This window comes from Mustela lutreola, chromosome 11 (assembly GCF_030435805.1).
Source record: "Mustela lutreola isolate mMusLut2 chromosome 11, mMusLut2.pri, whole genome shotgun sequence".
Classification (NCBI taxonomy): Eukaryota; Metazoa; Chordata; class Mammalia; order Carnivora; family Mustelidae; genus Mustela; species Mustela lutreola.
Genome location: NC_081300.1, coordinates 29,773,934 through 29,787,271, shown reverse-complemented (window position 1 = coordinate 29,787,271; position 13,338 = coordinate 29,773,934). Strand labels below are relative to the sequence as shown.

The 13,338-nt window shown below is 40.1% G+C and overlaps 1 long non-coding RNA gene across 1 annotated transcript; it reads right to left on the bottom strand.

The window, feature by feature from the left end:
• Window positions 1-3,369: 3,369 nt before the first annotated feature.
• LOC131811781 (uncharacterized) lies at window positions 3,370-12,821 on the bottom strand. The gene is made up of 3 exons (XR_009346113.1): window positions 12,688-12,821; window positions 7,623-7,696; window positions 3,370-6,361 (listed from the first exon to the last, which is right to left on the bottom strand). It is a non-coding gene; the product is annotated as an uncharacterized LOC131811781 (long non-coding RNA).
• Between the last annotated feature and the right edge of the window lie 517 nt (window positions 12,822-13,338).

Below are 13,338 nucleotides of genomic sequence, written 5' to 3'. Positions count from 1 at the left end.
GTAAGATGTAAGATGTCCTTTAAAATCAGCTTAATTCTCCAAGCCACGAAGGAGGCAGGAGCAGTTATAAACTCAGATGAATTTCTGTTTTGATTTTATAAATTATAAACATAAATGTAGTAACTAAAAAATTTTGCCTTTCTTATGAGGTGAAATTTGTAAAGGAATAACTTTTTTCTCTTCTCTGCCCCTGAGAAGAAATATCTGGATGCTTACATATCCAAAAAGAAGGAATGTTAGTGGTTATCAACACACATCCATAGATCTAGTTTTCTCTAGCATCTGAAGATCTGATTTCAAGTATCAGCATAGGTTGAAATATTTTCCCTGATATGTCCTTATTTTCTGGTCCCTCTTTTGTTTCTCTTAAGAAAGTCAAAAACTTGGAAGTTGAACATATCTTTGTCTCTATTCAAATTGAAATTTCTATTGGTGCAGACTGACTGATTTCCAAGTGACGGAGAAGTAGAATAGGTGATATTACATTAACGGGATTACCATAACTCCATCAAGTAATTTGCACAAATTCCCGAAGTATCTATGGCATGCTCAAAACAGTAAGTGTAAATTACAGAACAACACATACAAAAGTCTGGGATATAAATCAGAGATTCAAGATGAATACACAATAAATAAGTTAACCGTACAGCATATAAACAAAAATAAATATTTATTTATGTGTCTTAGATTATAAATTGAGAATGGATTCAAAGAAGCAGAAGAATAACAAGAGCTAGAAGAACAAATAGTAGCTTTGCAGAAATGGCAGGTCTCCATCTGACACCAAAGGAATGAGCTGAATTTAGAAAGAAAGAGGGACAATGGTAGAACTAGTGGGCAGGACACAAAAACAAATAAAACAGACCAAAATCTTATGTCAAAGGACAAGATAGGTGTCATGATATAATAATATGATGAGGAATATATGTATATATGTTTTTAATTTAATTTAACTTTATTTTTTTCAGTGATCCATAATTCATTGTTTTTGCACTACACCCAATGCTCCATGCAATACATGCCCCCCTTAATACCCACCACTGGGCTCACCCAACTCACCACCCCCGCACCCTTCCAAAACCTTCAGTTTGTTTCTCAGTATCCACAGTCTCTCATGGTTTATCTCCCTTTCTGATTTCTCCCAACTCACTTCTCCTCTCGATCTCCCAATGTCCTCCGTGTTATTCCTTATGCTCCACAAGTAAGGGAAACCATATGATAATTGACTTTCTCTGCTTGACTAATTTCACTCAGCATAATCTCCTCCTGTCCTGTCCATGTTGATACAAAAGCTGGGTATTCATCCTTTCTGATGGAGGCATAATACTCCATTGTATATATGGACCATATCTTCTTTATCCAATCATCTGTTGAAGGGCATCTTGGAATATATTTTTAGGGACACAAAGCCCAGCTCTCCACCTGCAGCTTTTTCTCACACTGTATAATTGCCATTGTTTTGACTATTGACTGTAACAATGGGAAGAGAAAAAACTACCCCATTGTCTGCATCTTACTGATTCATCTGTCTTTCTTATAGACTATTGCTAATTTTTTTTTTTAAATCTTAGTACTGCTTAGACTGTGTCAGCTCCCTGCTTACACTCTTAATATTTCCTGCAGAATGATGTCCACAGTTTTAGTCTTTGCAGGCAGGCCCTTCAGTGATCTAGCTGTAATCCACCTTTCTCTATCTCTCACTTCTCCCCAGATCTGTCCTGGATCTTAGCCTAATCTGATTTTGCTTTTACTAGAACACATTTGGTTTGAAGGCTTCACTTAGACTGTGTCTTTTATATCCAAGTCTTAAAAATTCCTCCAGTGACTTAACACTGACTTTGGTTTCATCTGCTCTGTTCTTTGGATAATCCAGATGGAAATAATGGCTCACTCTTCAATGTGCCTACAATTACTTATTGCATTGCTCCAAGATGTTAGCTTTGTATACTATATTCTAGCTAATTCTATATATCTTAGCTTCCCCTCTGGTTCAGGTGGGAACCATATATCACAAATAGCCCAGGACCAAACATTTAGTTATTGCTCAGCAAATGGATGTGAATTGAACTGAATCAAATAGAATATATTATGCATGAGCAAATGTCATGGCCCGTGGGATCCATTTTATCTGCAAAAGGAAATTGTGAGGATAATTGCTAATTTTACAGAAGAATTTTCCTTAATCCCAACAATGACTTGAAAATGCCCTTTAACATATTCTGCAATGAATTTCTCAAAAGACTGGAAAGGTAGAATATTATTACCCTATTTTACAGATAAGAAAACTGAAACTCAGAGAAGGTAAATGCTTTGTTGAAAGTCTTGCAATTAGGAAATTCCAAACCCAGGCTTAGAAATCAAAGTCTTCTCATTCAAGACTTTAGTTCCTAGTAAACCACTCTGACACATGCATATTAGATCATGATGAATAGGGGATACCTGTACAATGGGATGGCTATAATCTACCTCTTTACTTCTATAAACCAGTAAAATCGAACCCATGTATTCAACACATATTTATTAATTGCCACCCACGCATGTATGCACACAAATACACACACATGGTCACTAGGATCTTCATAGTTCCTGGAGCTCCACAGTCCATGTGGAGCCTCCCATGACTCTGGGGGATGGGAGAGAAATAGTGAAATAGAGAGAAATATCAGTCTTCTGGATGCTTCTCAAACATCAAAGAATTAGACTTCTTCAATTTTAAATTTACCTGCAAATGTTTGATGTCACGTTAAACATAATCTCTGCTTACATGGAAATGAAATTAATGGCTTTAAATCATATAAATTCGGTGTCGGATTTGACTAAAAGAGAAGCACTCAATGAATGAAAGTTTAACACAAAGCCAGAGAATTTTCACTGAGGTCTCAGTAGAAATTAGATCCAATGTCTGTATGCTAGGCATTCCACCATTGTAGTGTCTTTTTTGACACTATGGATATTGATGAGCCCTCTAGGGTCAGGATCTCAACCTTGGAAAAATTGCTTATTCAAATGATCTGCAATCCTAAGCCTGCTGAGTGAGATATAACTCAGCCTCTCCATGAATATTGCCTGGGCTTCTCAGCCTGGTTGGAAAAGTGGGCCAATGTGCTCAGTTTGCAGAACCTACATGCCATTTAGGTCAGTTTCCAGATGGAAATAGGACCCAAGTTATGTTGAATGATGTAAATATATGAAGAATGGGAATGGTTATAGCATTGGTCTCTAAATAGATAAGGTAAAAGGAAATGAAGTCATGATTTAATTCACTGGGTCCATTTCTTGTGCTTACGTACTCGTGTGCTTATACGTACTCAATGCTTATACGTACTCGTGTGCTTATACGTACTCAAGTGCACTCGTGTGCACTTGAGTGCCGGTGACTTTTAGCCCACATTTCATATTTCTCAGTATCAGCACTGCTACTGATAGCAATAAGCAAACAAATACAGGATGGACTAGATATGGCTCTATGGTGAGATATAGTGTACAAGGGCTTCTGGGAAGAGTTAGTTAAAAACAAAAAGAATGCATGTGAAGTTAACTTGACTTCAGTAGGTAAACACCAGGTAAGAGCTTAGGGCTGCTGATGAGACTAGAAAAAATAAATTTGACTCTGGAGAGTCTATGTGGATATCTTAGAAGGGCCAAGCAGGAGAAATGATAACATACAGTGTATGAGTAGGTATGCTGATGTTGAGTTAAGAGAAATATAATGCAATGCAAGGATGGTAAAAATGTCATCTATGTGTCTAAAATATGAAGAGGACAAAATTAGGAAAAGAAGAGTAAGACTGGGAGAGTTGTTTGGGTATTGCTGATCCCAGGTGATTCACATGTGCAGGTGTATATAGAAGCATCACTGTGTCAGGGAAACATGACTCCAGCCAGGTGTTATCTCTTCTTGACCTTGGTGTCATGCATCCTTGCTATATGAGGGAAATGAAAGAGTAGCTGACAAGTGGGAATGTTCTGCAACGCAGCCAATAGTCTCCCAGCCAGGCCTGATGATTGCAGTAGAGCAGAGAGAAGATTCAAATCTGGAGCTGAAATTTTAATTGCTTCCAACCATTGGTCATCTATAATTTGTCAAGCATTTTACATGCATTTCCTCATGAAGGTCTGCAAGGTAGATATTCATTGTACCATTTTCCAGCTTAAAACAACAGCAACAACAACAACAACAAACAAACAAAACTCTCAGAAAAAGTTACTCAAAGTCACAGAGCCAATAATTTTCAAACCATGATCAGTTTATTGGCCTAGTCTATACCACTTGCAGCAATGCCAAGCTGCCTCTTAGTCAGTCAGCATCCTAGCTACAAGATCAGAGGCTATTGTCTGCAGTCAGTGAGGACGGGGAGTAAGGAGGATAAAAGCTTTATAAGTTTATGACTTTATACATGCTTACATGTAATAAGGGGACTGCTAAAATGCAAGTTTAACCCCCTCAAAAGATAACAATATATGATAATAATAATAATAATAATAATAAATTTTAGAAAGTTGGGATGCTGATGACAGTGTCACATTAAGGATTAATAATAAGGAAATTTTGTTTTAAAATGCCAAGAAACAGCATCTTCTCAACAAACATAACCAGAAATATATGAGTAAACATTTTAATAAATGCAACATAAATTTCCTCCCCCACTATGAGGAAATGATTGATTCATTCTCTTCTAGATTCCTTAGTATTTGAAGAGAATTATGCATATCTTTCTATTCACTGGAATAAATTTCAATGAAATATGCATAATTGGAATAGCAAGCTATCTGATCTGAAAATAAATGGGCTTGGCAGAGGACTACCTGAGCTTTCTCGCCAGTTGTACTTTTAACATATGACTTCAGCACTGCCAGTTTTCCTTTCATCTCTCAAGTAAATTGTCCTAAATTCACAGTTTAAAAATAGTATTTGGGTCCTCCACTCATGTTGGAATGAGACACTCTTCAAACACTTCTATGGCGTGTTAAAATTAGGCTTGAAGGGAGCAAATTTAGTAGCATTAGAGGAAGGCCCTTCTAAAATGGCATTGGCCTTGAGAAAGGCTGAACGTAGGATGGTTCCAAAAGGACAAGCTAGATGAGCTGAGTTTTCAAGGAAAGGTTAGAATTTAAGTCTGGAAGAAGAACTGAGTGAGAAAATCACAAAAACTGATTGCAAGATTCTAGAGTACTTTGTTTCAAACTAGTTGACCTTGGGGAAGTCATGTTCCTTCTTAGATGAGCAGTTTTGAAAACTGGGGAGTAATCGTAGTAACACACAACTCCCAAATCTCAGTGGCTTTAATCACAGCAGAAAGGCCCTGAACTCAACTCTGTATCCTAGGAGCCAGGAAGAGCAGTAGCTCCATCTGAAATATCACTGAATATCAACCAGGGCAGAGGGGAAAAGAATCTTGCAGAGCATTCCTTCCTCTTCAAAATTCCGTGTTACATGACAACATAATTTTTGTATACATTTAATTGGCTCAAATAAATCATATGAACTCACCCATCTTCAGGTGTGTGGGATGAGTATAATCTTTTCATGTTGGCAAAAGAGTGGGAGATTGGAAGCTGGGAAGAGTTATTGGTTATCTTTTACCATGCCCTGGGAACCCTACTCCCGAGACTGCAGATGGAGAGTGAGGAGGCAATGGTCTACATGGGTCCCTCCCAGCCAAAAGGAGCTGTGGCACCAGCTATCATCACTGCCAGAAAGTAGAGTTATCTCCTGGAAGCCTTCTGGAAATAGGTTGCTTTTCACTTAATCCTTCAGGACCCAAGGATGGCAGCACAAACAACCTGAACAACTGAGTGTGTTGGCTTACCTGATCAACTCATAACTACCTATTTCTCCCACACCAAAAACAGAGCCTGGTCATAATAAGAAATGGACAAAGTCTATTTTCATAAGGCGGGGTGGGGGGAGTTCCAGCCCTGGGAGGTAAAGTGTCGGAGGCTTCCAGATGGTAGAGGGCAGTGAAGAAGAAATAGCCTGAAACTCTGGAGTCTGGGGTAAGAGGGATGAGGCAGGACAGTTACTGAAATTAATTCTTCTTATTATTGTTGGTATTTGTAATCATGATGGTAATTATAATTTTATATCTAGAAGTTCTATACATTTACAGTATTATCACCCTTGATCTGGTTAGAGACTATGAGAGACAGAAGTGACTTTCTTTGAAACTCTTAGAGAGGTTAAACCAGGCCCATTTGATTAACAAGTCCCAAGAAACAATATACTTCATACAGAAAGACAACCACGAACTGAGATGTCCACTTGGCAGGCAGAAGATGCAAGGAGGGGGATTCTCTGATTTCACAGCAGCCACTCATCAAGAAATACTGTCCTTGCAACACTCCAAATTGATAGGCAATCCTGGGAGAAATAGATGACATGAAATTCAACGTTCAGTTTCAACTTTTGTGTCCATTTGCCTAGATACATATTTAAAGAGAAAGATAATTTTTCAGCCATTTACTGAGATTATATTTTGTTGGGAAGAAATAAAAAATAAATACATCAAAACACCTGGTAGGTGAAACTCTACATCTGTTTTCTTCATTTTTTGGTTAAAGTCCAAACCCCAAAGCATAGGGAAACAATAACAAACAACTTTCAATGTACTCAGTATATACAGAATAATATTAAAATGTCTTAACAGATCATTCACAGCCTTCCAAAATCTAGTCAAAACATATATTTTAACTTTCCTTCCCAAACACTTAACCCCTGAGCACAATGGATTACTTGATAATTTTTTTTTTAAAGATTTTATTTATTTGACAGATAGAGATCACAAGTAGGCAGAGAAGCAGGCAGAGACAGAGGAGGAAGCAGGCTCCCTGCTGAACAGAGAGCCCGATGCAGGGGCTTGATCCCAGGACCCTGGGATCATGACCTGAGCCGAAGGTGGAGGCTTTAACCCACTGAGCCACCCAGGCGCCCCAATTACTTGATAATTTTTGACGAGCCATGTACCATGTACTTTCTTTTTGTTTTACCCTTATTTTTCCTTGTATAAATGCCTATTGATATCAAACTTTAAAGTTTTAGCTTAAAGCTATTTCTGAAATGCCAGTAGTTTTGTGTTATAATCACCCTGTCCGTTCCCTATAATCCTGCCTTCCTTTATATCATTATTACAACATAGAACACATTCTCCCTCTACTTTAAGTCTTGTACATGTGTCTACTTTCTTTTTGTGGAGGCCTTGAGGGCAAGAACCGTGTTTTATTGATCTTTTAATCCCATCACTTACAATTCTACAAGCATTGGTGGGGCCTAATACTTTCCTTGATTTGAAAGAAATTCCCATTGCGTGTCCCGTATACTACTTGCCTCCAAAGTACCCTGCCACTCCACAAGTATCATTTGCTACTTTGGAAACATTCCTGTGTCTTTTTAAGATCAGACTTTTTAGATCTAGGTAGCTGAGCAATTTCAAAATCTTAGAGCCCCAGTTTAGTTTCTCAGAGATAAGAATTTGATGACTCCCGATATCACCATGATAATTTTGCCAAATACTTAACTTGAGGCCTGCACTTTAGTTCTGAGAGAACAATAGAGGTCATCTGACACACTATCCCGATTTATAGGCAACAGGAATCTACCTAGCGCAAAGCTGACCTCTGCTTACCCTGGGATTCAGGGATGATTCGGAAACATGTAGGGTTCTTAAAAGGGTCCTGCCAGTGTTCTTTTTAGATGATGCTGTAGAATCCAAAGAGAGAAAAAAATCAGGCATAAAAATAAAATCCAAGGTAGTATGTCAGAAATGGGGGGCTTTGCAGAAAGGTTGTTAGAACCAGAAGAAGAACTCATTCAGCTTCATTTCCACCACAGCGCTTCAGGATCATTTCTGGGCAACTGTACATACAAATTATGGCCACAGCTAACTGGCACACTGAAAACCAGAAGGCCTCAGGAAAGGACTATCTGAATTTGGCTATAGGAGAGGGAGAATCTCTAGGATTCACCTAATTTGATACAAAATTAAGAGGCGAGGAATTTTCCACATGTTCCTGGAAGACAGGATTCCACTGTGACCTCCAGGCTCTGGAAAGTACCACGCTGCTCGCACTGACAGTAATGGCGGTCTGGGCCGATGCAACAGCTTCAAACAAGAGGTATTTGTTTGCTGCGTGAGCACTGCCAGCGGAGCTGAGGCCAGAGCAGGAGGGGGCTTGCTGTGACTTTTAGGGGGAGAATCCCTGGGGAGCCTGATGCTTCCAGAACATCACCATGGGAAGAGCCCCTGTCTAGTGAGTGGGAGCAAATGGCCAGTGTGGAGAACAGAGTATTTGTGTGTATCTGGGGGATGTTCCCCGGGAGCCCTCACAAGCAGAAAATCGTGTGGGGCTGGGACGGAGAGGTGGGAGATGAGCCAAGGAAGCTGGGACCAGAATCATTTGAGGGAGGATCTCAATGGCTACTGCTTCTGGCTGGGAGTGTGATCGTCCTTGTCATCCCTAACCCGTATGGCCAGGAAAATAAGAGCATCTTAGAGATGAGAAAACTCAGGCCAAGCAAAATGAATTTTTGCACAACGGGTGAGTGAAAGCTGACATTTCATTTCCTAGTCTTTCCGCAGTGGATTCCAGAGCTCGTATTCCCCATCCTCCTTTTCACAGAGAATCAAACACCCTTATGCTGCTCTTCATCTGGCCGGGGGATCTGACTTCCCATTCTCAATAATGCATTTATTTCCAAACCTCTGACTCCACGTCCAACTAAACTATCCACCAAGCCAGGCTCTTCCTTTGTGCAAAGGGCAATGCATAAGCTCTTCAGGAAGTCTGAAACATGAGGGACTGGAAAAGGACCACGCCTTGCCCGTGTGCACACCCAGTTCTGTGAAGTGGTATTTAATGCCCTGATCTTCATGTCCCTAGGTTTCCCTGGGGACGCTGCTGTTTACCAGGTTCCTGGTCCAAGTCTTATTATCTATTGATTGAGGATGTTAGATTAACTAGATCTCTAGCATACCTAAAAGTCCTTAATTTCTATCACACATATTTTAATTCAAGCTTGAGATTTTGTAAGGGAGCCTTACGTGTTTGTTGCCCCTAGTGGAAATTTCAGGGCTGCGGGATGCGGTGGGGTGGGGCATCTCCCACAGGAGAGGGGAGCTGTCTGCCTTCAGCTACCTTTAGGCTCACAGACCTGCACTCCTTCTGTTGAGCTGTAAGACTTATGTAACATAGCACGCTATTAGGTAACATTTTCATCTCTTGGAAGTTATTTCAAATCGCAGTCCCACAGAGGGGCAGTCTCCTGTTGCCGGGTGGAATTGCATTGCCTCCCACTTTGCTTCTGGAATGCCTGGGACAGATTGAGCCTTTTCACCTTCATTGCAATGCGGGAGTTGTCAAGAGAAAGCAGATGACAGTCATGTTCCAAAGGTCAGGCACAATTTCTGAGACTATTTTGTGCTTAAGATTCAGGAGAGAAGGTCCCGCATACAGTTGCCTTTCAACTTTTTTTTTTTTTTTTCTTTTGGGCCTTCCTAAATTAAGAAATTGGATGAAAGTGAAAATTAAGGAGTCCAAATTTTGTTTTCAGCTATTTGCTTACATTCCTTTACCAGTTTTCCAATGGTGAATAATTAGGGACTTAGGCTCTGAAGATGACCTACTCTTGTTAAATTGCAAATAGCTAAATACATTTAAAAAATATTTTATTTATTTATTTGACAGAGAGATAGAGACAGTGAGAGGGAACACAAGCAGGGGGAGTGGGGGAGGGAGAAGCAGGTTTCCCGCTGAGCAGGGAGTGGGAAGCTGGGCTCAAACCAGGACCCTGGGATCCTGACCTGAACCAAAGGCAGATGCTTAATGACTGAGCCACACAGGTGCCCCAACTAAATACATTTTTTAAATGCATCCTAGAAGGAGGTGGGGAATAAAGTCAGGTATTGAGGAAACAATGGGGGGACTGGCTCTTCTCACCCACTATTACACATCAGAAAATGCAAATCACTTCCTGAAGAATCCCAGGGTATCCTAACCTCTGGGTCTGTTTCTTTGCAGCCAGACTCCAGAACTGCTGCACAAAGGAAGGGGTTTGGAGTAAGAAGCACAACTCATAAATATTGAGTGTAAATTCAAAAAGGTTGCTTTTAACATTGGTAGGGCCTGGTTTCTCTTACGAATACATCTATTTAACAAATGCTGACCGGAGGGCTCAGAAGGCATAAGAAGTGGTAACAAAGAAACTGGGTCATTACTCTAACTGGAGCCTCCATTGTGGAGGTTGGAGACAGAAAATCAACACATAAATACTTTCTCAGGAGGAAATAAGAGCTACGGAATAAACTAGGGAAGGTGGAGGTGGGGCAGGAGAGGGAGCTCACAGCAAGTCTTCCTGATGAAGGGATGCGGGAGTTTATCTCTGGAAGAAATGAAGGAACAAGGTGTGTTGCAATTTCCAGGCAGGGGCTGTGTGTGCACAGGTTCTGGGATAGCAGCTGTTTGATGGGCTGCCAACACACCAAGTAGCACGGTGGCGGTGGAGAGATGTTTTTAGTGGCCAGATGTGCTACAAGCTGCATGCGTGGATATGAGAGAAGGAAAGGAATTCACAGGACTCTAGGATTGAGGGCTGAGTAACTGGAAGAGAGGAAGGGCTATGTCCTGAGAAGTAGAAGGCTATGGTAAGAGGTTTGCAACCACAGGGAGTAGACTCACTGTGAGTTCTGTTAGGGATGTGTTAAATTTGAGACACCAAATTTAAACATCCAGGTAGAATTTCTATATAAAGCAGACAGAAGGAAATGCCAACTGAAAAAAACAAAAAAACAAAAAACTGTACTCTGATTTTTATACATGAGAAGGAAATTCTTTACAGCTCAAAAGAACATACTTTTAAAATACTCTCTGTAGCATGATATTGAAGAAGGGATATCAAACTTAAAAATAGAAGGCTTAAGCTCAAATCCTCCTCTCTTCCACTTTGGACAATAAGCTATATAATGCCTCTGAGCCTCAGTGTCCTCATCTGTAAAACGGGCTCAAAAAATAACTATCCTCAATTATTCACATGACATTTTTATTGCATTCTGATGAGTTAAAAGTATATCAAGGTACTTTATAAATCAATGTTGCTTAAAAGTTGCTGGCAGGGGTACCTGGGTGACTCAGTTGATTAAGTGACTGCCTTCGGTTTGGGTCAGGATTCCAGGACCCTGGGATTGAGCCTCATGCCAGGCTCCCTGCTCAGCAGGGGAGTCTGCTTCTCCCTCTCCCCCTCCCCCTGCTCATGCTCTCTCTTTCAAACAAATAAATAAAATCTTTAAAAAATAATAATAAAAGATGCTGATAGTATGAAGTGCCTGCTGAGGTTTCGCTTGATTTTGGTCTGTTGTTTATTTGTATATTTGTCTTTTTTTAAAAAAACATTTTATTTACTTATTTGGTAGAGAAAGAGACAGCAAGCCCAAGCAGGGGGAGCAGCAGAGGAAGAGGGAGAAGCAGACTCCCCACTGAGCAGGGAGCCCCATGTGGGGCTTGATCCCAGGATCCTGGGATCGTGATCTGACCTGAGGGCAGATGCTTAACGAACTGAGCCACCCAGGCACCCCAGAATATTTGCTTGTAAGGCTTATTACATAACCCCACCTGAAGTCTACTGAGACAGAAACTTCAAGGGGTGGGGTGGGGGGCGTGTTAATCTTTCCAAAAAGTCAAGGTGCTCAGCTTTCCATTTCTCCTGGGTTTAAAAGTCCTTGCTCGAAATCTAGAAAATACACGTAGTATTTTTTAAAATTTTTATTCCTTTATGTAAATAAGTCAGTATTAAATAGGATTTGATACACAAAACTTTGTTGTGTTAAAAATTTTCCTATCAGTATGTTTTTTGGATAACACAAATCTGCAACAACTCTATGGCCAAACCCACACAACAGTTTTGAAGAGCCTCATGTTTACCTTCAGAATCTACCACTCTTTCACACATTCTTTCCCTTTTTCATTTGCCATCTTTCCCTCACAGATAGGAGCCCAGGACCTCTTGTTCAGGTAAATTGAGTGATTTATACTCGTTCATTTCAGCTCTTAAGATCTTACATGTCTTTTTTTTTTTTTTTTTAAGATTTTATTTATTTATTTGACAGACAGAAATCACAACAGGCAGAGGCAGGCAGAGAGAGGAGGAAGCAGGCTCCCTACTGAGCAGAGAGCCTGATGTGGGGCTCGATCCCAGGACTCTGGGATCATGATCTGAGCTGAAGGCAGAGGCCTTAACCCACTGAGCCACCCAGGTGCCCCAAGATCTTACATATATTAAGGGTGCCTGGGTAGCTCAGTTGCTGGGCATCTGCCTTCAGCTTGGGTCATGATCCCAGAGTCCTGGAATCCAGCCCCACATTAAGCTTTGGGGTCCCTGCTTGGCGGCGAGACTGCTTCTCTTTTTCCTACTCCCCCTGCTTGTGTCCCCTCTCTCGCTGTCTCTCTGTCAAATGAATAAATAAAATCTTAAAAAAAAAAAAAAGTTCTTATGTATCTTCCGTAATGTCAAGTAAAATGTCAGCAGATTCCACTGTGAGGATCTGCAAGAATTAATACTGAATCCTAAGGAAGAAACAGAAACAGAGCAAAACAAACAAACAAAAAAACCCAAAGTATTTCCAATAAATATCTGTTTAAAGGAAGGCACTATTTTTTAACTTTTTAATGCCCTACTGTTTGAGAAGTAGTCTCTATTACCTGCAGAGAAAACAGATCTCAATCAGTCTGAAGGAAGATGCTGAGGGAACATGGCAGCTGCAGAGGTCCTAAGTCAGTCTCTGAAGTCACCGGATTCTTTTATTTCTCATCTGTCATGTCTGCGTGAGGGCAATGAAGGAGCAGCTGGGAAGAAACCACTACAGAAAGAGAAAAAAAAAAAAAGGCCCACATGGACCAAATGTAAGCCTTGGTTTCAACATTGTTGCTTGAAATTTCTCTATTGGTCTTTCATTTTGTTTTTGTTTTTTCTGGACTGTCCTTCCTAAAAATGTGGGAGAACTGGAGTGACCGGAGTTGCTAAGGAACTAAATGATATTACAATAGAACTAAGTTATCTTGGGTCATACGTAATCATAGGACCTTAAAGTATTAGCATGAAATTGATTCCCTATGTTAATAATAGAGATTGGATTAAAACAATATTAAAACTGCCAGTCCTATTTCAGTGCAGCACTGTTTCACATTACCTCTTTATGACTTTTTAATTTAATATACACATTTCTATGATAATTAACATGATAAAATTATGAAAATAATTTTTCAAATTTTATAGCAAATTCATTATTACTTTTAGCAAAAATTCTGGTCTGTGGTTCATGAAATGACTAGTTTTTCTCTCAGTGGAAAAGC